This window comes from Orcinus orca, chromosome 21 (genome assembly GCF_937001465.1).
Source record: "Orcinus orca chromosome 21, mOrcOrc1.1, whole genome shotgun sequence".
In the NCBI taxonomy this organism is placed as follows: Eukaryota; Metazoa; Chordata; class Mammalia; order Artiodactyla; family Delphinidae; genus Orcinus; species Orcinus orca.
Genome location: NC_064579.1, coordinates 13,531,552 through 13,554,917, shown reverse-complemented (window position 1 = coordinate 13,554,917; position 23,366 = coordinate 13,531,552). Strand labels below are relative to the sequence as shown.

Genomic DNA, 23,366 nt, shown 5'->3' with positions numbered 1-23,366 from the left:
CTTCCTGGACTGGGGCACGAACCCATGTCCCCTGCATCGGCAGGCGGACTCTCAACCACTGCGCCACCAGGGAAGCCCCATGACTCTTTCTGAATGATGGTTTTCTCAGGATATATGTCCAGTAGCGGGATTGCTGGGTCATATGGTAGTTCTATTTTTAGTTTTTTAAGGAACTTCCACACTGTTCGCCATAGTGTCTGTACCAATTTACATTCCCACCAACACTGCAAGAGGGTTCTCTTTTCTACACATCCTCTTCAGCATTTACTGTTTGTAGATTTTTTGATGATGGCCATGATGGCCATTCTGACCGGTGTGAGATAATATCTCATTGTAGTTTCGATTTGCATTTCTCTAGAGAAGTTCCTTTAGCATTTGTTGTAGAGCTGGTTTGGTGGTGCTGAATTCTCTTAGCTTTTGCTTGTCTGTAAAGCTTTTAATTTCTCCATCAAATCTGAATGAGATCCTTGCTAGGTAGTAATCTTGGTTGTAGGTTCTTCTCTTTCATCACTTTAAATATGTCCTGCCACTCCCTTTTGGCTTCCAGAGTTTCCGCTGAAAGATCAGCTGTTAACCTTATGGGGATTCCCTTATGTGTTACTTGTTGTTTTTCCCTTGCTGCTTTTAATATTTGCAGAAAGCAAACCCGAAGTCTACAAGTTGCTTCCAAAGGCTACCGCCTCAATTTTGGGATGATTCGTTGTCTATTCAGGTATTCCACAGATGCAGGGTACATCAAGTAGACTGTGGAGATTTAATCCACTGCTCCTGAGGCTGCTGGGAGAGATTTCCCTTTCTCTTCTTCGTTCGCACAGCTCCTGGGGTTCAGCTTTGGATTGGGCCCCGCCTCTGCGTGTAGGTCGCCTGAGGGCATCTGTTCTTCGCTCAGACAGGACGGGGTTAAAGGAGCAGCTATTTCAGGGGCTCTGGCTCACTCAGGCCAGGGGGAGGGAGGGGTATGGAATGCGGGGCGGGTCTGTGGCGGCAGAGGCCAGCGGGACCTTGCACCAGCCTGAGGCGCGCCATGCGTTCTCCCGGGGAAGTTGTCCCTGGATCCCGGGACCCTGGCAGTGGCGGGCTGCACAGGCTCCCGGGAGGGGCGGTATGGAGAGTGACCTGTGCTCGCACACAGGTTTCTTGGTGGCGGCAGCAGCAGCCTTAGCATCTCATGCCCGTCTCTGGGGTCCGCGCTTTTAGCCGAGGCTCGCGCCCGTCTCTGGAGCTCCTTTAAGCGGCGCTCTGAATCCCCTCTCCTCGCGCACCAGGAAACAAAGAGGCAAGAAAAAGCCTCTTGCCTCTTCGGCAGCTCCAGACTTTTCCCCGGACTCCCTCCTGGCTAGCTGTGGCGCACTAGCCCCTTCAGGCTGTGTCCACGCCGCCAACCCCAGTCCTCTCCCTGCGCTCCGACCGAAGCCCGAGCCTCAGCTCCCAGCCCCGCCCGCCCCGGGTGAGCAGAAAAGCCACTCGGGCGGTGAGTGCCGGTCAGCACCGATCATCTGTGCGGGAATCTCCCCGCTTTGCCCTCCGCACCCCTGTTGCTGCGCTCTCCTCCGCGGCGCCGAAGCTTCCCCCCCTCCGCCACCCGCAGTCTCCGCCCGCGAAGAGGCTTCTAGTGTGTGGAAACCTCTCCTCCTTCACAGCTCCCTCCCACTGGCGCAGGTCCCATCCCTATTCTTTTGTCTTTGTTTATTCTTTTCTGTTTTGCCCTACCCAGGTACGTGGGGGAGTTTCTTGCCTTTTGGGAGGTCTGAGGTCTTCTGCCACCATTCAGTAGGTGTTCTGTAGGAGTTGTTCCATGTAGATGTAGTTCTGATGTATTTGTGGGGAGGAAGGTGTGTCTTACTCTTCCGCCATCTTGAAGCTCCTCCTCCTAGGGACCGCACCCAGTTTTCTATCTGGCATTTGCGGGTCTCCATGGCTTCAAAACCAATGGGAGTGTTTTGTTTCTTTGCAAATGCGGCAAATGTCGTTGCAAATGCGACACCATCGCCCTTCATTAAGTCTGAGATTCCAACTGTCATGGCCATTTGTCACTGATGCTCTTAATAACCATACATTGATTTGGTGCTCAAGTCTAGAGAAAAAGCTTCCTATTTTTGCTTTCCCTAATAGGGTAGAGCCAACATAGCGCCCCCCACCATGCAAAGCTCTAATATGGCTGACAGCAGAACAAAGTCTGTTAATCGTCTCTTATATTAGGCTATAATTGCTGTTAGCCCTAATGAGTCAAATTTACATTCTGGGAGAAGGGCATGAATCCTCACTTCCAAATACTTTAGGTCAGAACTGTTTATATTTCCACAAAAACATTTATACCCAGACCTATTTCAGAGCCTTACTTTGCGGATGGGAAGATAGCCTAAAAAAACCCATTTAACCCAAAGGAGGCAGGAGGTCCCAATTCTATTCTCAGCAACAGCAGCTGCCTGACTCAGCCTATATGTCTGCTTCTCAAGCTGCTGACTTCACCCCTACCTGCTCTACTTTCTCCTCCTATAAAAATGGGGATTTAACACCCACTCATGCTTATTTACTTATACCGTGGATATATACCAACCCACACATACACACTCACACATCCCATGAAGTGACCCCATGAAGTGATGTCCTTCTAGCTCAACAAATGACAAACTCCTGTCCTGCCTGCCCCTTCCCATCTTCCGGGAAGGAAGGGGAGCATTGGAGAGCTGTACTCAGAAGAACAGAAACAGCAGAAAGAGAGGAAGAGGCCAGTACCTCTTAACCACAGTTCCATAAACCCAGACAAATATTTTATTAGTTAATATGCACAATCTCCCAAAATGGCTGCTCATTATTACCATAAAAAACTTGGGTTAGGGGGCTTCCCTGGTGGCACAGTGGTTGAGAGTCCGCCTGCCGATGCAGGGGACACGGGTTCGTGCCCCGGTCCGGGAAGATCCCACATGCCGCGGAGCGGCTGGGCCCGTGAGCCATGGCCGCTGAGCCTGCGCGTCCGGAGCCTGTGCTCCGCAATGGGAGAGGCCATAACAGTGAGAGGCCCGCGTACCGCAAAAAAAAAAAAAAAAAAAAAAAAAAAAAAAAAAAAAACTTGGGTTAGGACTGCCTGGCTCAGAGAAGGCCAGAAGCACTAGAAAACTCATTAATTCAGGTCCTAGCTACATTTTTCTACCATCAAGGCTATGCAGTTGTAGTAGGTGAAATGGTTCATCTTCCCAAATGCTATTTGTTAAGGAGGGAATTACTCCTATTTGCAGTTCCCATCCTACAAGCCCAGTGAACACCTTGATTAGCCTTAGTTGGGGTCACATTATAGAATTATACCTATTTGGGTTAAAAAATTGTTTCTGAGTAAGGGACATTACATAGGGTTGCCTGATTTAGCAAGTTTACAGGATCGCCAATTAAATCTGAATATTGCATGAGACATATTTATACTAAAAATTATTTGTTGCTTATCTAAAACTCAAATTTAACAATATATGTATATATGGGACATACTTAGAATAAAATTTGCTTGCTGTTGATCTGAAATTCAAACTTCATTAAGCATCCTACATTTTATCTGGCGGCCCTGACATTGCACTACGGCTTGTAAGAGCAAAGATGAATAACACATGGCATCTGACCCCAAGGAGCTCACAGTCTGGTGAGAACCAGAACAATACAGCTTACCACAGAGGATTAGAGGCACTTACCAAGTGCTTTCGGAAACACAGGCAAAGGAGCCACTAAATCCTAATGTAGCACACAAATATTCCGATTTTTTGCAATGAAAGTAAACATTTTTTTATTCTAGAATTCTCTATACTCTACAATCCTGACACATGAACTTGCTAAGTGTTCTAAGTGTTCTTCCCTGACTGGACATCACCCACCATTCCTCCTTTAGGAGTAACATCCAGAGGAAGAAGCAAACCCCGAGCTAAGCTGAAGCTTCCGAAACTTCCAGGAGTTACGAACTTCTCTCCTTGACCCAGAGCTGTGTTGCTAACCTCACAGGAACCTGCATAAAAGCAGAGAGTAGCGTGGCTTGAATTTGGTTCCTCACTAAGGGTCATGTGGATGAGGAAACCGAATGTTACCAAATGCACACCGTCTCCAAGTGGGAACCCGGAAAGCTGAACAATTGTGAAGATCATTCATTCCGCTTTCTGCCATTATTTACACCTGAAGCAAGTTACTGTTGAGGTAATCTGGAGAGAGTTAGAGGATACTGGCCATAAAACAGATTTGAAAAGACAGATTAGAGAGTAAACTGAGTTGTTAACAGAGCCAAATACTCTTCATCCTGGAGCCTGGGGAGCTCCCACAGGCTGGGAGTCTGTCTGTTTCGAACACAGTGTAGAGGACAGTCTTCCCCATTTCCGCTGAGAGCAGGGATTCCCCACATATAACTCATGCGCACAGCTCTGCAAGGAAGATTTTGGGCCCATATTTGGAAAACTAGCTCTCCTTTTATCTCGAGCTGTCTTTGGTGCCAGCAGCCACGGGCGCTGGGCAAGGCACAGAATCCACTGGTCAGGTGGGGTCAGGCAAGGACGGTGTCAGAGAGACCTGACCACCTCATGTCATCCTCAGAGGGTGCCCAGGAGGTGTGATGTGCACCGCCTGGCACAGAAACATCTCTGGCCTAGAAGTCTCCCGCACCTTCTCGTGAAGAGCCACTTCATTACCCCTTGATTTTGAGATCATAGGAGAGAAAGCAAAAGGCAAGTTGGGAGAAAAGGAAGCTAAGAAAAAGGTGGTGTGTATGTATTTCCTGCTGGAATTGCCTTAGATCACAGAAAAGAGGGCGTGATCATTGCCAAGGGCATTAGGTAAGGCTCTGGGGTCCATCAGTGGGAAACCAAGGACATATATTACACAAAAGACAATAATTCAAAGACTTATAATTGGGTAATTAACTTTGTATCACTTTACTCACAAGGTCTCATAGTTCAGTGTTAAAAACACTAATACTTTAAAAAATGAAATTGGCCTCTTATTCCGAGCCTATTCATCTTTGCATCCGCAGAACAGAGCATCGTCATGGCACTTAGCACACACCTTGTAATGTTGATGAGTTAACGGATGGTGTTCATGAAGCTTCAACCCTATGAGCCAGATTCCCTACCACGGGCATGCATTCGGTTATTACTGCAAGCAGGGAACCCTGCAGCCACACAGTTCTGCTCATACACTTTCCTAACAACAAACACGATTCTCTAGGTGCTAAAGAGAAATGAGTAGAACTCAAGGTCTCATCTTTCAAGGCCTAACGTTAAAACTTACTCCAAACCAGACACTTTTACAAGTCAGAAAAGTAAAAACACTATTTCATACTATATCAAAAAAGAAGCCAACTTGTTTATAATTTTGTTTCGGAGGCAGTGCAGAAGGAAACACTTTGGAAAGCACTGCCAAATTCTAGAGAAGGAAGGAAGGAAGGGAGGGAGGGAGGGAGGGAGGGAGGGAGGGAAAAAAAAATCATAAAAAAGCCAAAACCAAATTTAGCCCATTAAACAAAGCAGGAAAAAAAGGAAACAAAACAAACAAACAAACAAAAACTTTATCGATTCAAAGCAATAGAGGTTGAAACAGAAAGTTCACGAAAGGTAAATAAATTCCAGATGTGCCCCCACTGTTTATGTATTAAATAGTCAACCCAACTTTTATCAGTTAACCAACCCAGGATAGGCTTACTTCTAATTTAATAGCCCTTTCAGATCTCTGACTCCATAATTGAGATATTGTTCAAGCCAACATATGCAAACATTTTCTGCCTTAAAATAAACATGTGAATCTTCTGGGCCTAGATATTTTCTTCTTCCTCTTATTCAGCCACAGATGGTCTAGTCACCTCAACCACATTTAATAATATACATAAGTAATGTATAATTAAAAACATAATATAGATACACATAAGTGGTGTATGTAAAATATATAGTTAGTGCATATATAAAATTAAAAACAACAGTGAGTACAGATAACTGTTAAGTGAGATGAATTAAAATGAAATTAATTCTAAGAATAATTTAGTTAAAAATGAGTTCAAAATTAGTCTTCTGTTTTGTGAACTCAATAGACGTATATGACTTTTAACTATCTTTAACCCAACAAAAAGTGACTGTTACAAACTAGTTTTAAAAATGCCTAAAACAAGGCATTCCCCGGTGGTCCAGTGGTTAAAACTTAGTGCTTTCACTACCGTGGGCCCAGATTCAATCCCTGGTTGGGGAATTAAGATCCCACAAGCCACACAGTGCAGCCAAAAAAAAAAAAAAAAAAAAAAGCCTAAAACCTAAGGTAAGTTTTCCTCTACAGTCAGGAAAGTTCCATCTGAACTGCACCATTTGTTGACACATACACATTGTCATCAAGAACCCACCAACACCAACTTTTGGTAAAACATTTTCTAAACACTGAGAAAAACCAAGACGATTCCAAGACCTGAGCTGCGTCAAACAAAATGCTCTAATACAATGGCCTGGGTCATTTCCCCACCTTTGAGCCTGACAACCCAAGCTAGAGCAATAGCCATGGGAGCTCAAACTAGAAGCGGGTAGGGAGTGGTTAAAGAACCAAGAAGGGAAGGAAATGGTTTCGTAAGTGCCTACAATGTGCCAGCCATAGTAATGCACTGTTACGCTTTTTAGGGTCGTATTTAATCCTTTCAGTAGCTCTATGGAATAGACTTAGCTTTTGTATAGTGAAGGAAATACACTGAGATGTCCCCATGTCGTCTAAATATAAACATATCAAAGTACTTTTTTTTTTTAACATCTTTTTATTATGCTTTGATATATGAGAAAACTGTTAAAATGGCCCATCCTGGGACTTCCCGGGTGGAGCAGTGGATAAGAATCCGCCTGCCAATCCAATGCAGGGGACACGGGTTCGATCCCTGGTCCAGGAAGATCCACATACCTCGGAGCAACTAAGCCTGCGTGCCACAACTCCTGAAGCCCCGTGCCTAGAGCCCGTGCTCCACAACAAGAGAAGCCACTGAAACGAGAGCCCACGAACCACAACAAAGAGAAGCCCCCGCTCACCACAACTAGAGAAAACTGACACACAGCAACGAACACCCAACGCAGCCAGAAAAAAAAAAAAAAAAAAAAGGCCCATCCAGTTTTGGAGGCTAAGAGGGTTCAGTATTGAGTTATTTATTTTACTGGGACCTAAAGCTACAGACTAGGTCAGTGCTACTTAAAGTGATTATGTGATACTATGATTACAACTGTATTAAAAATGCTCATGCCTTTCGGGTGGATACTTTCATTATCTTGATTGTGGTGATGATCTCATGGGAATACACATAGGTCAAAACTTATCAAACTGTACACTTGAAATATGTGCAGTTTACTGTATGTCAATTACACTTCAATAAAACTGTAAAAAAAAAAAAGTTTATGCTCATGGATCAGACCCAAATAGGTAAAAGAAAAGTGAAAATATCCATAACTGATAAAGTATTCTGAGTCAAAAAAGCCATACAATGGGGCTTCCCTGGTGGCGCAGTGGTTAAGAATCCACCTGCCAATGCAGGGGACACGGGTTCGAGCCCTGGTCCGGGAAGATCCCAGATGCCGTGGAGCAGCTAAGACCGTGCGCCACAACTACTGAACCCGCACTCTAGAGCCCATGAGCCACAACTACTGAGCCTGTGTGACACAACTACTGAAGCCCGCACGCCTAGAGCCCGTGCTCCACAACAAGAGAAGCCACCGCAATGAGAAGCCCGTGCACCGCAATGAAGAGTAGCCCCCGCTCGCCACAACTAGAGAAAGCCCGCGCACAGCAACGAAGACCCAACGCAGACAAAAAAAAAAAAAAAGCCATACGATGAACGTGAGCAAGATTTTTCTATCAGCATTTCTCAAAGTATTGAATATATTCTATATAACACCAGCTCTGGGGGATATACACAAGTGTTTTATGCGCGCACACACACACACACAGAGGCTCTGTGGTCACATAAGTTTGAAGAATACTTCCTTAAACTAGGCTCATCACATTTCTTAACTGTGGAACTTCTCAGAAGCTTCCTCATATGCTAAGATACTTGGTGTTTTTCAAAAAAAGCTCTACAAAATACAGTTTTTCTGAAATTAAATTGACCAGAAACCCTTTTTCAGAGGATCTCCCGGGACTGATAATCTACACTCCACACTTTGGGAACCACAGCTCTAATTCACAGACTCCTAGGGTTTGCACTGGCTGGGTGTTTAGAGATCAGTGAATCTGGGGACCTCAGAACTTAGCCCAGAGAGTAACTGCAGCTCTGAACTCATGACATGACCCTCTTTCGTCAGTAGCGATACGGGGCAGGGTGCACAACTTAGAGGCACTGAAAAACAACTGCGAGTGTTAGTAGAGATTGTAAGTCAAGCCAAGCTAATGAAGTCTACCTGATCCTTCCTATATCGGTGCCCAAGCTAATGAAGTCTACCTGATCCTTCCTGTATCGGTGCCCCATGGCAGCTGCCATAACAAAGGACCACAAATTGAGTGGCTTAAACCACAGAAATGTATTGTATCAGTTCTGGAAGCTAGAAGTCCAAAATCAAGGTGTCCGCCAGGTTGGTTCCTTCTGAGGGTTTCAAAGGAGAATCTGAATCGGGCCCCCTCCTTGGCTTGGAGATGTCCGTGTTTTCCCTGTTTGCTTGTCTGTCTCCAGATTTCTCCTTTTTAAGATGAGGATGCCAGACAGATTGAAATAGGCCCATCTAAGGAATTCTTTCTAACTTAATTATCTCTGTCAAGACTGTCTCCAAATAAGGTCACACTCTGAGGTAGCAGGACTTAGGACTTCAGTATATGAATTTGAGGAGGACACAATTCAACCCATAGCATCCTCCAATAGAGCTAAACTGGCCAGAGATTCATGAGACGTCCAGTTTTCAGGGTTGCCCTACCTGTGCAAGGTGGAAACTGATCGATTATTTTACCTATCTGAACGTCCGTTTTCTCTAATTTATACTCTGCTTTGGTAAGCTGTCTTTATTCTATTATGTAAATAGACTATAAAAATTTTCTCCATCTGATATCTACATATAGGTGGCTTCTTACTGTAGTTTCTACGATCTACTGAGCCTATTATAGGCCAGGCACAGTATTCGCCATCCTCGCATGCCTTTAAAGTAGGTCTTTTTCATATTTCAAGAGAGGGAGAAGGCAGGTAACTTTCTCAAGGTCCCATAGCTAGCAAGGAGCAGAATGTTGGGATTTGAACACACGTCTGACTCCAGAATCCCTACCCTTCCTTTCCACCACAATCTGGGATGGCTGCATTACCCGTGTACTTTTACTAAAGTTGAACCCACTCAGAGATAGCTTTGAGAGGGGAGAAAAAAATCAAGAGCTCTGTTTTAGACATGAGATGCCTATTGGACATTCAAGTGGAGATATAACGCAGGGAGCTGAATACGTTAGTCTGAAATTCAAGGAATAGTTAGAGCTGAAAGTATACATTCTTCATTTAACTACGTATGTGTGATACAGTAAACACCAAGGTTGGATGACATCACTTTGTGATGTAGAGCAGGTATCAGCAAACTACGGCTGATTTTTGTATGACAGGCTACAGCCTATTTTTACATGACCTGTGAGCTAAGAATGGTTTTTACATTTTTGAACTGGTAAAAAAGTAGTATTTCTTGATGCATAAAAACAATATGAAATTAAAATATGAGAGTCGATGAATAGTTTTACTGGAACACAGTCGCACTCATTTATTTACGTAATATCTAGGGCTGTCTGGGTGCCACAGTTGAATAACTGTGACAGACTATGTGGCCCACAAAACTTAAAAGATTTGTTGAAAAAAGACTTTTTTCAGAAAATTCTGCCAATCTCTCCTAGAGGAGAGAGAGCAGAAGTCTGAGGCCGGAGCCATCCCTGGTGGCCTGGGACACTTCATGCTGGGATGAGGAAGCACATCCAGCAAAGGGGACTGAGCACCCAGTGAGATAAGAAGCCAGCTGGGCAAATGATGTCCCCAAAGCAGTGAAGAAACAGGATGTCTGGGGAAGGCAGTGTCTCCAGAAGGACAGAGGGAACAACAGCGGGGTCAAGTGGAGGGCACGCTGAGAACTGACAGCTGACCACACGCACACCACTGGAGAGCACGGCAAGAGCGGCTCTGGATCAGCGGTGGGGACAAAGTTGGACTGAAAGAGATTCAGAGAAGGAATGGGAAGTACGGACGCAAATGTGGAGGATGAACAACATTTTCAAGGAACTTTACTATAAACAGGATAGAGACAACAGCTAGCATGGACCATAAAGTGAAAACATGCTTTGGTTGTTTGTTTTAAGAAAGGACATGCTACAGTCTGATGATCTGCTGAAGGATTGATCAAGTAGAGGCGGAACTGGTGAAGCAGGAGAGAGGGGGCAGCACTCACTGTAGGATGAAGGGCTTCTGAGTAGAGAGAGTAGAAGGTGTCCTGCGAATAACTGGCCAGGGCAGGGATGGTTCATGTATCACAACAGGCAAGGCGGAGCAGGCATATGGGTGTGCACACAAGTCAGCTGGTAAATGTAGTGGTGGGAAGGTGAGAAAGTTTCTTCCTATGCCTGCTTTTTCCTTGGTTGTTTTTCTGCAGCTGAGTTCAAATACATGAACACCAGAATGACTGTGCAGAATGGAACCTGGGCTAAGGGAACTGAGGTGAATAGTCAGTAATGGGCCACGCAGTTTAAACTGGGTGAGGAAGTGAGGACATGAGTGGGGCTGGAAGACAATATAAAAGTGGAAAGGTCAGGAGGTCTCAGTGGGATCAGAGAATTTTTAAGTAGATTATGTAAATATGCCCTATGAATTTGGACCTTCAAATATAACATTTTTGAAAAATGTAAAGCAGAGGGCTTCCCTGGTGGCACAGTGGTTGAGACTCCGCCTGCCGATGCAGGAGACGCGGGTTCGTGCCCTGGTCCGGGAGGATCCCACGTGCCACGGAGCGGCTGGGCCCGTGAGCCATGGCCGCTGAGCCTGCGCGTCTGGAGCCTGTGCTCCGCAACGGGAGAGACCACAGCAGTGAGAGGCCCGCGCACCGCAAAAAAAAAAAAAAAAAGAGTCAAGAAAATACTGTGTTCTACACATGGAGGTGTCAGCACCAGGAAACGTCCACATCATATACTGAGTGGTCATCAGCACTGAGACTCCAAATTTACCAAACACCAGTGTCCTTTCTTCCTATACACCAAGAAACCGCCATTTAAAATTGGCAGTTTTTATTAAGGACAGTGTATTAGTGTCCTAGAGCTGCCATACAAAATACCACCAGCTGGACTCTTAAACAACAGAAATGTATTTTCTCACAGTTCCGGAGGCTAGAAGTTCAAGATCAAGGCGTTTGGCAGGGTGGTTTCTTCTGAGAGTCGTGAAGGAGAGTCTGGTCCATGCCCCTCCCCGAGCTTCTGCACTGTGCTGGCTACCTTTGGTTCTTTGGCATTTCTTGGCTTATAGATGCAGCACCCCAATCTCTGCCTTTCGCTTCACATGGTACCTTCCCCTGTGTGCGTGTCTCTGAGTCCACATTTCCCCTTTTTATAGAGTCATACTGGATTAGGGCCCACCCTAATGGCCCCTAATGATTTCATTTTTACTTACTTCTATAATGACTCTATCTCCAAGTAAGATCACATTCTGAGGTACTGGGGGTTAAGACTCCAATATGTCTTTTTTTTTTTTTTTGAGGCGGGGTACAATTCAACTCATAAGGGACAGGAAGGCTTGTCTTAGTTTTGTCTCTTAAATTAGACTGCAAGTAACTTAGGGCAGATACCATTTTTCAAAGAACTCTGACTGCCTCAAAAGATGGAAGGATTTTATAGACAAAGTGCATATTTTACAACCTTGTTGGAGCTGATGTTAAATGTGTTACCAAACACAATTTTGTTAAATTTCATGTTAATGTTTGATTTCATTAGAAAGAATCTCAAAGCAGAGGACATCATTTGGGAATTAGACTTTTCTGGAGTTTAGCTTCTCCAATGTGCAGGATTATGTAAGTATTTCCTAAGAAAGGGGTGAAGGGAGAAGAAAAAAATTCCATGTTGCTCTTTTTGTGCGTCACGCGCGAGTGCACACACACGCACATTCTCCTGTCACAAATAGAAAAGTGATTCCTGACATATGCACTTTTTTCGTCATAAGCTAATGATTTCCGTAAGTTTAGAGTGATATGAAATATAAATTAAGCATGATTTGTACCCCATGACCCTTTTCAAGAACAAGTCTTTGTGAAGGAGGAAGGATGTGATTATAAAGGGTCAGCAGGAGGGAGTTTTCGGGGGGTAATAGGATTTTCCTGTACCTTGATTGTGGTGGTGATTACATGAATCTATACATGAGTTAAAAGTCATAGGATTATATGCTGAAAAAAGTCAATTTTACTATATGATAATTTTTTTTTCTGTATGATAATTTTTAAAAGACTATTTTAAAAAGAATATCGTCAGTTAGTGTCTATTTTTCAACAGTTTTAAGTGACAGCAGCATTAACCCCACTTTTCAGATAAGGAAAGTGGCAGCTCAAAATTAAACAACTTGCCCAGGATTATACACCTTAGGGTGGAGGGTCTAGGATTGAGCCACATCTGGCTGCTCCAAACCATGGACTCTCTTCCACTGCCCCACAATGGCACCAAAAAAACTACTGCAGTACTTAATTTGAGTATGCCTGCTCCCTCTGAGAACTGCAAATCCTTGATCAAAAGTAAAGGCTATTGTCAGAGGTAACACACACAAACAGCTGTGAGACGCCACAAAGAGAGCACAGAACAAAACATGGAAACCCATCCCACTTATATAACATCATTTCTTGGGTACATGGTCTTCTGGGGCAGAGGTCCAAAAATAACAGCCTATGTGCTATGTGTCAACTATCAACAATCTCATCTGACCGCTAGAATAGCTTCACTCCACATAAAAAGAATAGCCCTCTCAGTCCCCTGGACTTATTTAGGAAAAGAGGAGGAGGAAATACACCAGAGTTAGGAGGCATAAAGCATGCATTCTGGTGTTTTCCATTTTGCTCAGATGGGTCTCCACTCAGAAACCTAAGAAAACTGGGCATCGGGTTGACCAGCCTGGACACAGTGTTGTACTGAATGCTCTAGAATACGTCTTTAGAAGTTTCCCAGGGTTCTTCATTTGATGCATAGTGTGGCCCCTGTCACCAACTCAACAATGAAATTTAGTCTTAGGATGAAGTGACAGCCACTTTCCCCACATCTTCTGCACACCAAACAAAAGGCCACAAAGACACCCAGAAGCAAACCTTCTTAAGCAGTGCTCACCTCACTTATGACCAACAGCTCAATACAGTCAATGGATAACTAAAGAAAGAGTCAGTGTGAGGTCATCCACTAAGTAACGGCAAACAATACAGACTTTTCTTGAAAAAGGTTAAGAGATGCTTGCTCTTGGCAGACTCGAATATTATGCAAATTGCTGACCTTGTTTCTAGTTTTTCTTTAGGCTCATACGCACATAGATTTATATATACACATCCACAGCACTTATTTCTTCAGTAAGAAAATCCAAATACCCTTCTATAATTACTACAATGGAGACAGCAGTGACTAAGAGCTGTGTTTCACAGTCGTGATTATGGCAAAGTCTATACATGTCTTTTAATTTCATCACCTAAATTCTTCCGTGCAAGAGCAACAAACTCATCTTTATATCCATCCACTGTAATTCCAAGTGTAATGCCCTAAAAGCGATAGATACATGAAACATCTACTGAACTGAAAAAGCAAAATGAGGGAAAAGAAAATGCATAACTTAGAACAAAAATTTAGGCTTTTTGGCTTACAAAACTCTTGAAATTTGACCACTGCCACATAATCTTGAGCTGTAACCACTGCCAAAAGTCTTTCCAATGAATTAGAAAACAAACAAAATTTCTTCTCTTAGTTGAACAGGAAATTGCCACTTTTACAGTTCAAAAATTACTGGATATCAACAATTTCATATGGTTCAACATAATAGAATATAACCAATCACACAAACATAGGTGGGAAATCTGGATGTATCTTCATAACATGTTCCACTTATCAAAATATTCATATACAGGACTTCCCTGGTGGCGCAGTGGTTAAGAATCCGCCTGCCAATGCAGGGGACACGGGTTCAATCTCTGGTCCAGGAAGATCCCACATGCCGCAGAGCAACTAAGCCCGTGCACCACAGCTACTGAGCCTGCGCTCTAGAGCCTGTGAGCCACAACTACTGAGCCTGCGTGCCACAACTACTGAAGCCTGTGCACCCTAGAGCCTGCGTGCTGTAACTACTGAGCCCAGGTGCTGCAACTACTGAAGCCCGTGCACCTAGAGCCTGTGCTCCACAACGAGAAGCCACCACAATGAGAGGCCCTCGCACCGCAACGAAGAGTAGCCCCCGCTCGCCGCAACTAGAGAAAGCCCGCGCGCAGCAACGAAGGCCCAATGCAGACAAAAATAAATAAAAATAATTTTAAAAAATTAATTAATTAAAAAAATTCATATACAAAGGATAGGATCACAAGGCACATACCACGTTAATGTGAAAAAATGTGTTTCAGGATATCGAAGGAATTATTTTAACCAGAACTTATTTTAAAATTAGCTTTAATGAGGTATAATTTACATATAATAAAATTCCCTAATTTTAAGTGTAATAGTTGATGCAGTTCGACAAACGTATCCAGTCTTGTCATCCCCACCACAATCATGATGTGGAATATTTCCATCACCCACAAAAGTTCCCTTGTAGTCCATCCCCTGGGCACACCATCAACCCCTGATTTGCTTTCTGTCACCACAGCAGTTTTGCCTTTCTAGAATTTCCTATAATTGGATTCAAGCCCAAAAGTACGTACATTTTTGTGTTTGGCTTCTTTCACTTAGCACAATGCTCTTGACATTCATCTACACTGTTTCATCAGTAGTTCACTTCTTTTTATTGCTAAGTAATATACCACAATTTATCTATTTAGCAGACAAGTTGTTTCCAGTATTTGGCCATCATGAAAAAAGCTATTATAAACATTTGTGTATAAATCTTTTTATAAACACAGATTTTCATTTCTCTTGGGTGAATACCAAGGAATGAAATTGCTAAATTGTATGGTAAATGCATGTTTAAATTTATTAGAAACTACCAAACTGTTTTCCAATGGTTACACCACTTTACATTCCCAGCAGCAATGAGGAGAACCCCAGTTGTTACAAATCCTCACCAGCACTTTGTCTGGTCAGTCTTTTTAATCTTTGCCATTCTAGCGGGTGGGTAGCTATATCTCCTACGGGTTTTAATTTGTGTTTCTCTAATGACTAGTGATGCTACTATCTTTTAATATGCTTATTTGCCATTCATATACCCTGTTTGGGGAAGTGTTTATTCAAATCTTCTGCCCAGTTTTTAATGTGGTTTTATAATTAATGACTTGTAAGAGTTCTGTTTTGGTTTTTATCAGGTATACGTTTTGCAAATATTTTCTCCTGAACTATGGATGGCCTCTTCATTTTCTTAACAGGTCTTTTGAAGACCAAAAGTTTTGCATTTTGATTAAGTCCTATATAGCAAAATTTTCGTAAGCACAGGAGTTTCTCCTATGCTTTCTTCATAAGCATAGGAGTCTCCTACGCTTTCTTCATAAGATTTTACAGTCTTAGCTCTCACATTTAGACCTATGATTCATTTCAAGTGAATTTGTGTGTATGGTACAAGGTAGAAGTCAAGGTTCATTTTTATGAATACAGATAACTAATTGTTTCAGCACTATTTTTGAAAATATTCTCTCTCCCTCACTGAATTATTTTGTATCTTTGTCAAAAATCAATTAACCATATATATGGGTCTATTCTGTTCTACTGATTGATTTATCTGTCCTTACACCAATACAACACTGTCTTGATTACTGTAGCTTCAAAGGAAGTTTTGAAGTCAGGCAGTATAAATCCCTCAACTTAGAATCCAGTCTTGTCATCCCCACCACAATCATGATGTGGAACATTCCATCACCCACAAAAGTTCCCTTGTAGTCCATCCCCTGCCCACACCATCAGCCCCTGATTTGCTTTCTGTCACCACAGCAGTTCCTTCCTTCAAAGGAAGTCAGGTAGTATAAATCCCTCAACTTAGAATACCTATTTTTAAATAATTTAATAACTGGTGATTGATTCTCTATGGGACAATTCACTCCCCATGGATACAGCATAAGACCTCCAATTGATGCTGTTGCCCACTCCATCCCCCCCATCCCTTTCTGAAATTAACAGTGGCTCCTTCTACACATTCCAGGGAGCTTCAAAGCCCTTCATCTACTTCCTGCTTAGGTGGGGGCATAAAGAATTCCTACCCAGTTGACCTCACCAACAACAGGCTCTCACTTATGCTCTTGTTCTACCAGCCATGACCCCCTGGACTCTTGGTCTCTACTCCTTAGATTTCTCCAGACCACATCAACAAAACGTTGCTAACCTCTGTGTTGACCATCTGATTCCTACCCCTATGGCCAGCCTTAGAGACCGATTTCCCTGGGGTGCTATGACCTGGTTCATTCTGAGTTTGGACTTCACCCCTAACCAGCTATAACCACAAATGAATAAATGAGTGAACAAAGATATTTCTACCCACAAGCCAACCAGGCCTGTTGCCAATGGCCAAGAGGGCTGTTCAGGGCATGATGCCAGGGGCACTGCTCATGCTGCCTGCAGTGGAACTGTGCAACACGATGGCCCTGCCCCCACTCCTCCGCCCCTTCTTCCCTCCAGCTCACACATTAGTGACACAGTGCCTTCATACTGAAAATGACATAGCAAAAATATGTTCAACACTCCTTGGACCAAATTCACATTCCCAATATTCTTCTGTTGACTTGGATGTGTTTCAGACAGGTCCAAATGCAGAAGACCACAAATAACTGTTTGGGTGAAATCACTTTTTACATTTCTTTCCCCTAAAATATTCAAACATATTTACATCATCTTATAGAACTACAGTCAGCATAAAATTAGCTATTCCCTTCCTGTAATGTGTACCAGCTATCTACCAGATGCTTTTGAAGTTTATTTTCTTTATCAGGTAAAGTGAATTTTCCCAGTTGCATCCCAAGATAAACTCAACTACAGGCTCTAGGCTCTGTTTAAAAAAAAAAAAAAGAAAGAAAGAAAGAGAAGAAAACAGGAATAAAGGAAGGAAGGAGGGAGGGAGGGAAGAAAAACAGGAACTAAGATGAGATATCATAAAGTTATATAACACAGCACTGAAATGTTCTCATCCGAAAGATTACTTGAGATTTCTTTTGCCTTTATGTGTGAATTAGCTACTAAAAAGGATATCTAGGTCCCAAACAAGTCAATTAAGAGTCCACCTAAGTTAAAAAAAAAAAAAGTTTCAAAAAATGAGAAGCTTAGAAATTCTTTCCTCATAAAAACCTAGCTCTCCTTGAAGAAACTAAACTCAAAAGGCAGAATTGGAAACTCCTGGATACAATGATTAAAAATGGGCAGGGAACTTCAGACTATACTACAAAGCTACAGTAATGAAGACAGTATGGTACTGGCACAAAAACAGAAATATAGATCGATGAAACAGGATAGAAAGTCCAGAGATAAACCTACACACATATGGTCACCTTATCTTTGATAAAGGAGGCAAGAGTATATAATGGAGAAAAGACAGCCTCTTCAATAAGTGGTGCTGGGAAAACCGGACAGCTACATGTGAAAGAATGAAATTAGAACACTCCCTAACACCATACACAAAAATAAACTCAAAATGGATTAAAGACCGAAATGTAAGGCCAGACACTATAAAACTCTTAGAGGAAAACATAAGTGGAACACTCTATGACGTAAATCACAGCAAGATCCTTTCTGACCCACCTCCTGGAGAAATGGAAATAAACACAAAAATAAACAAATGGGACTTAATGACTCTTAAAAGCTTCTGCACATCAAAGGAAACCATAAAAAAAGATGAGAAGACAACCCTCAGAATGGGAGAAAATATTTGCAAATGAAGCAACGGACAAAGGATTAATTACAAGCTGCTCATGAAGCTCAATATCAAAAAAACAACCCAATCCAAAAAAGGGCAGAAGATCTAAATAGACATTTCTCCAAAGAAGATATACAGATTGCCAACAAACACATGAAAAGATGCTCAACATCACTAATCATTAGAGAAATGCAAATCAAAACTACAATGAGGTATCACCTCATACCGGTCAGAATGGCCATCATCAAAAAATCTACAAACAATAAATGCTGGAGAGGGTGTGGAGAAAAGGGAACCCTCCTGCACTGTTGGTAGGAATGTAAATTGATACAGCCACTATGGAGAACAGTATGGAGGTTCCTTTAAAAACTAAAAATAGAACTACCATATGACCCAGCAATCCCACTACTGGGCATATACCCTGAGAAAACCATAATCTGAAAAGAGTCATGTACCAAAATGTTCATTGCAGCACTATTTACAATAGCCAGGATATGGAAGCAACCTAAGTGTCCATCGACAGATGAATGGTTAAAGAAGATGTGGCACATATATACAATGGAATATTACTCAGCCGTAAAGGAAATGAAATCGAGTTATTTGTAGTGAGGTGGATGGACCTAGAGTCTGTCATACAGAGTGAAGTAAGTCAGAAAGAGAAAATCAAATACCGTATGCTAACACATATATATGGAATCTAAAATAAAATGGTTCTGATGAACCTAGGGGCAGGACAGGAATAAAGACACAGACGTAGAGAATGGACTTGAGGACACGGGGAGGGGGAAGGGTAAGCTGGGACGAAGTGAGAGAATAACATTGACATATATACACTACCAAACGTAAAATAGATAGCTAGTGGGAAGCAGCTGCATAGCACAGGGCGATCAGCTCGGTGCTTTGTGACCACCTAGAGGGGTGGGATAGGGAGGGTGGGAGGGAGATGCAAGAGGGAGGGGATATGGGGATATACGTATGCATGTAGCTGCTTCACTTTATTATACAGCAGAAACTAACACAACATCGTAAAGCAATCATACTCAAATAAAGATGTTTAAAAAAAAAAAAGGGAAGGCAGACAAACGGTATAAGCTGGTAAGGGCAGGGATTACGAGTTACCTTAACTCAGAAGGACTGCTAACTCAACAAGGGTCACGGTCCAGAAAAGCCCTGCAGGGGGGGAGTCATGCCAAAAAACAGCAGATGACACATGATATCAATGACTCTCTGGACACCTTCTCTTCATTTTAGAAAGTGGCTGCTGAGTGCAATTTAAGTCACTCAGGTGTCAAATCTTAGGCTGCTCCAGGTTGAGCTGCCTGTGACTCCTCTGAAATTCCTAGTAATTACATATAAAAATTGAGTCTGGGATAAACCATAATGGAAAAGACCAGAAAAAAGAATGTATATGTGTAACTGAGTCACTTGGCTGTACAGCAGAAATAACACAACATTGTAAATCAACTATACATCAATAAAAAAAAAATCCAGTTACCGCTATTAAACTATAGCCCCTTAATCCAACTACTTTTTGTTCCCAAAATTGACATTCAGTATCTTAGAAAAACTAAATTTTCATAGTCCAAAAAGGCCAAAAAAGGGTCAGAAGCCTGGTTATTATAGAGAGCTGGTGTCCTCTTAGTTTACTGGGGAACACAGGGCAATAAGGACAGGGACCACTTCCACTGCAGAGCTGGCGTCCTCCACGCCCTGCTGAGCTCACTTTTGCAAGGAAGCACCGACGTGCCAGCCTCAAAAGGAGCTGATAGCGAAGATGCTCCAATCCTGGGTCTCCCGGGACTTAGCAATTTGGGGAGAGCTTTACTTCCTGCTGAAGTATTTTCATTATGCTCTTTCTTGAAGCAGGAAAACAGAAAAATATTCCCAAGGAACCTGGGGAAGCTCTTTACCCACTTCCAGGTAAAGTGCCTTTGCCTGCCCCAAGCGCTCTCCTACCTGATCATTGTTTTTTCAGAGGATAAAACTGAGGCATTAAATGGGGACCTAGAAGAGGGCTCTGTGATTACCCAGTAAAGATCACTCTTAGAGTTGGGAAAAAGGAACAGTGATCCTAAATGACCACTGATTGATCTTCTTTCTCCAGTCTCCAACATATTGTCACAGTGATTGCTTCATTGATTTTCTGCGGAAGATAGAACTGCCTTTATGTGATGGAAAATGTTCACTGTATGACTTGGATCTCTCCGGTCTTCTGAACCACCCGAGTAAGCGATTGCCTCGAGGAATCCCAAAATAAAATCACGATATGAATTCATGAATCAAGAAAATGCATCTAATTTGCATAATAAGGCTTCTTTAGAGAATGGGGAGCTACATATCTGATACAAGACAATCCTGAAAGTATAATCCCATCATTTGCAAATAACTAACTATAAATTTAGAAGGTGATACTGAGCAAAAAGAGGGAGAGAGAGAGAAATGGCTTGGTATGATCTACTTTCAGCATACGGTTCAGCTTCACATAATACAGTCACAGTATTTCCTGTATTACTAAGATGCATTCATATAGTAGAGAAGGGGAAACAAAACAGGACTCGATAGAAGGAAACGACAATAAAGCAGATGGATTGAGCTCTTCAAGTCTGTGCTAGCAGAGAATGCAATTAAACAAAGGCTATGGTTTATTAAAATCACAATGGTTAATAGTGTAGGTAGACCCACTGAATTCTTCACCATATAAACCGTTGCACGTTTATAGCACAAATTAAAAATGTAATCTCACACTACTGGAAGTACGCCTTTAACTGTTCCTAGGATAGCAAAGAAAATAAACGTTCCAAAAATAGCGTAAAAATAAAAGGAGGTACATCATGTCCCCTGTATGTCACGCATAGAAAAAAAATTTAAATAATCAGTGTTCCTACTCTTTTATTATTATTTCAATCCCAGGATTTGAAAAGCAATGCAAAGTATCATTACATGAGAACGGGCTAATAGTAATTCAGAAATTATGAATTACTGTACTTTTTTAGCTAACAGGTTAAAAGCCCAGGGATTTGATTGATGAAAAAGACCTAGAAGAAAAAAGGACCATTTGTAAATTCTTTGTTCACAACATGCCTTTCCTACCACCTGTAAGTGGAATTCTAGTTTCTCCATGACCCACTCAGTTGGAAGGAGTCTCTTTCTCTACTGAATTCTCATGGCACAGGGTCTAGACCCATTTTACAATGTCTCATAGTGGTGCCTAAGCCTCATCTCCCTTTCTGGACCAAGGTCCTTGAGGACAGGCCCTGAGCGTGATTCCTGCTGGAAGTCCCCTGGTGCCCGGCCCTTGCTGGGAGGCCTCCGTGAATTTCTGCTGAATGAATACAGGATTAAGTGGATGCGTATGCAGACAAATTTCTACCTATGTGGAACCTCCAGGCGTTATCCCATTTCTCTACATTGCATGCACACTGTGTTATGTCTTTTAGTTAATAATATAGACAAACTGAGTTAAATAGTTTTTCCTGCAAAGATTTTTTTTTTTAATTTTAGTATGAGCTAAAACCGTAATTAACCACTGAAATCAGAATAGCCCCAACGTTTTGCATCTGACTACATTGGAACTCTGATGAATACACGGACCAGCCCTCGGTAGATGTGCACTTCCAGAGGCAGCCGTGGGCCTTGGAGCCTCGATCTGGAGCCACTCCCAACTATTTCGATGTTTGCCTCTGAGCATCCCACAATCGATCGTCTTAGGGCAGATGAGACAGCTCCCCTAACCACAAACGAAATGCGGTGGGTAGACCTTTTCTAATTGATTCTAGATGAGCCAGGCCTGATATCTGTGTCTGGGAGGCTCGGCCCTCACAAAGTAGGTAGCGCTTTCACTACAGAAAGGAGATATGAATGACCAAAATAAGCAATGTGACCACCAGCTTCCACTTACAGTCATCATGACTTCATGTATGAAATTTAAATGGTACCTTGGATAGCATACTCAGATTCTAAAGGAATCTTGGCCAGGGGAGGGGAGGGGAGGGGGAAAAAAGAGCACAAACTAATTTTCTGCTGTGTTTCATGTTTTTTTAATCCTCTCTAATTGCATTGAGAGTCTAGAGAAAATTAGTGGGAGAAAAGATCATGGGCATGTGAATAATTTATTCCAATTTATTTTATTTTACTATTATCAGGTTATAAAGTGCTTAAGGCCTCACCTGCTTTTATACGGAGCATAAACCCGTTTTTACTTCGTGGCGGCCCACTGCCTTGAAGAATTTAAAGAGGGTACAGCTCAGAGAAAGAAGGGAGCAGGAAGAGAATTGCTTTAGAGACGCAGGGAACCCACAAGGGGTGTGCGAGCCCCCTGCTCTATCATTAGCCTGACCCACAGCTGTTAACTCCACAGGCGGTCCTCCGCCACTGTCCCCAGATCCCATCCTACTGCGGACAAATTTGACAATGAATAAACAAAGCGCCAACGAAAGCAACTAACAGAATAGGATGGCAAAAAACGATCATCCTGCCCCAAACAGATCTCTTTAATGCATTTGCTCTGACCTCTTCTTTTACAAGCACCCCAATGAAAATAAGCTAGAACAAAAGATGATTCGTCATGCACAGCCATAAAGAGCTCCAGGGCACGCCACATCCATAATTCATGATGCCCGGCCAGCCGCCATCAGCATCATTTATCCTTTCAATATTTTAAATTGGTGAAAGGTTGCTGGGTATTTTTAAAGTTGCTGATTTCTACACGATCCTTCCAAATTGAGGAACAAATGGGGAACTTTACTCTTCTGCAAATGACATTACTTACAAACCTAAGACGACACATCTACTAGAATTCACTTGGTTTCCATCATAGGGAGGAAGCCCTAATAAAACTATTAAGCCAGCAGGCAACATATATCAGTTCTGTTGAAATTAATCTTATCAAATCACTTCTGCTTTCTGTTTTAAGAATAAACGCCCCAGTTTTCTTCTCACTGTGGTTAAAATCCATCCCATCCCGTACACCCGATCAAAGAGACATGGCAGGCAAGTGAGGCCCCAAGAGGTACTTAGCTTGACAGGAAAGTGAGGCCCAGAGACGTACTTAGCTCGCCCAAGATCTCCCAGCCAGGCGGAGAGGCCCTCATTCACATCTGGGACTGTTTCCTTCATTCCTAGGGACTTGCCTGGGGTCCCATATCATATAACGCCTGAATGACCTCAGAGTGATCCCCTGACTCTATTCCCACTCCATTCACGTCCATCTTCCATGCCGCTGCCCTGAGTGGTCTTACAAAAGGTACACTTGACACTTCCCCCATCTGACCCTTCTCACCCTAGGGGAAAAAAAAAAAATCATCAAATCAACTAAAAATATTTTAGCTTTATATCATGCTGCCAAGAATTCTGCCAAGAATTTTAGCTTATCAGGTAGATAGGCTAAAAAATATTGACATGGCATGTG

General features: G+C 42.7%; 1 protein-coding gene across 6 annotated transcripts in view; it reads right to left on the bottom strand.

Moving 5' to 3' along the window:
• Positions 1–23,366, bottom strand: part of MFHAS1 (multifunctional ROCO family signaling regulator 1) — a 117,190-nt gene that overhangs the window by 69,115 nt on the left and 24,709 nt on the right. The gene's annotated exons all lie outside the window — the stretch shown is intronic.